Source organism: Mesoplodon bidens (assembly GCF_964165515.1).
Source record: "Mesoplodon bidens genome assembly, contig: HAP1_SCAFFOLD_1200, whole genome shotgun sequence".
NCBI classification, from domain to species: domain Eukaryota; kingdom Metazoa; phylum Chordata; class Mammalia; order Artiodactyla; family Ziphiidae; genus Mesoplodon; species Mesoplodon bidens.
The window spans coordinates 54,201-57,049 of record NW_027671240.1 but is presented as its reverse complement, the minus strand read 5'-3'; positions in this window follow the sequence as shown (position 1 = coordinate 57,049).

Below are 2,849 nucleotides of genomic sequence, written 5' to 3'. Positions count from 1 at the left end.
GGGCTTTCTTCTCGATGAGGACATGGGGTGGTGTGTATGGATGTGGGAGGTTAGTAAGTGTGGGCTGAGCTGGTGTTGGGCCATCCTCTTTGGGGGATGAAGGAAGGCAAAGGACAAGAGGAAGGAAATGAAAACAGAGCTTTGGCTTTCTAGCTAAGGGGAGCCTCATCAGAAGGGAAGGGTCGATCTAAAAAATGGTAAACACTATAATGCATGCTCTGTTTCAATGACACAGACCCATGACCCATCCTGCCTCTTTTGAGCTTCTGCTAAATTGCCACTGTCTCTTGATTCTTCCCAGATCACTCTTTCCCCAGCATCCACAATGCCAGCTACTGCATTTATCATGTCTTCTGTTGTATGATATTTTATACTTGATTAACAGCAACCTCCATTAAAGGACTGAATTCAATCCTAGACAAAATATGCTATATTTATTCACTAATCACTTGTCTTAAAGAAAATCAAATACACAAGATTTGACAAAACTGAAATCCTACCATTTAGATACAGCCACTATCAATCGTATCATATTTTTCTCCCAGTCTTTGTTTTCTATACAATGTACGTATGCCCACTGAGTCAGGGGCTCTCCATACTCTAGGGAGCTGTTCCATAAGTGGGACACTTCGTTATGAAGAGGGAGCCCGGACTGAGCACAGCCTGTCTCTAACCCAGCTGCGCAGGAGAAGTGTACAGGCTAACAGTCAGGTTCCACTTTGAGTCCTTGGGTGTGGGCTACAGGAATTGACCAATTCTAAGGCTTATGGTAATGTTATCCAATACAATAAAATAGCTCCCTGATTCTTATCTGCTTTTGGCCTTGTTTAAGCAATGACACCAGCACTGACAGATATGACCTGTACTGTATACATGGGGTCTCACACCTCTCAGAATCTGGGAGCTGACCAGGAGAATGCAGGTCCTGAGGTGAATTTCACATTAATGACTGTGCCAAAGTCAACTGATAAGTCCACCCATAGCTGCCCTGGATTCTGTGACCACTAAGGCCACCTGATGGGCAAGGTCTGGACCTTTGGAGATGCTAGGACTTCCAGCCAAGGATACGGATGCAGGGACTCCCTTGCTCCATGACTGAGGATCCCTTGGCTGAGTGGTAAGTGCAGGTCAGGGATCCAGAGCACCCACATTGGGACCCACCCCTGGGTTCTCAGTTTGGCTTTTCCACTTAGGAGGTCAAGAGCTGAGAACATTTATCTCTGCACCATCTCCTTCTGAGGAAAAGGAATATTAACCAAATCTGGGCAACAGCTGTGTTGAGGGAAGAACAAGGTAGTGTACAGACAGTGTGCAGTGGTGACGAGCTTTGTTGACAGGTGAATTGTGCTGTGTAAGAGGGAAAGATCTCCTGAGGAAACACACACACGCTCACGCATGCAGGTTCACAATCACACCACATAGGCTCACACATGGACCCCACCCCAACCCTGATACACACAAACCCACATCATCTAAATGATGCAGCTACTTCCAGGGCCATAGAACTTGGGCATGGCTCTTTACTGGGAAATCACTCTCTAGCTCTACACCCCCAGCCCTCATCCCTGTAGGGACCCTGAATCAGGGTGTCTCTCCAAGCAAAGCCAGCAAGAGAGTCCCACCTTCTTCATCATCTAGATTGTTCCTCAGCACAGGGGTGAACTCTGAATACATACCGTTTTTGTTTGCTGTCCAATCCACCTGTGATTAGAGAAGAGAAAACAGTGTAAGGATCTCAGCATCCTGTGCTCTGTGGACACAGGTATTTCATCTCTTTTTTTGTCCTCAGAAAACCAAATGGGAAACTGTTGTTGAGCCAATGGCCCCAAAAGAAACCAGAGAAGACAGCTGTGGGAAAGGCTGGAGCTTTGCCTGGAAGATCTCTCAGGTCCACTTTCAGGAGCAAATACAAAAGTCTATTTCAAGGAGGGAAATTTTCTGCTGAGGAAAGTGTGTCTGACTCTACAGTTTCTAACTGATGTTGCCATTTTTTAAATGGCCTTTTGAATGAGTTATCTGTTGGGAAAGACCTTCAATCAGCATCCATCCAACCAAGCAAAATTGTATACATCAGCTGTCTTGAACATTGTGGATCTTCATATCTGAAATCAATTGGAAAAGAAAGAAATGAAGCAAACTTTTAATCTCTGATAAATAAGGGGAGCTTACCCTGGAGGTAGCAGGAGCCACTTTAATTGTCCTCACATGGGGCAGTTTCTCCAACAGGTCCTCAGGGGGCTCTAGGAGGACACAGAGTAAGTGTCAGGACACTGGTGATGCTGCTCAGGAATTACTCAGAGAGCCTCGTTAATGTGGACACAGGGTGGGAGTGTATGGATGCAGGTGGTTACTGAGTGTGGACTGAGGTGCTGTTGGACAAACCTCCCTGGTGGGTGGAGGAAGGCAAAGGGGAGGAACATTTCAGAAATGAGGAAGAGAACCTTTAGCTTTCTAGCTGTAGGGAACCTAATCAATTTGAAAGTGTCAGTCTGAAAAAGCTTGAACACTAACATTGCACTATGTTTCAGTATAGAGTCCCACGGCCCCTCTGCCCATTTGAAAGTCCCTCCAAATCCCCCTTCTTCTTGAAATGTTACAAGACTCTTTCAGCTTCCTTCTAATCAAATATGTTGCTCCTTCATTCATCGTCCATTCTGTTGGATTGTTGACTTATTTTATTGTGATGAAATATACATATTTATATATGTATATTTACATAATTTTCATAATTTTGAAGTATACAGTTCACTAGCATTTCTTACTTTCACAATGCTGTGTACCCATCAACACAATCTACATCTTAATCTTTTTCATCATTTCAACGTAACCTCTGTACCCATTAAATCATA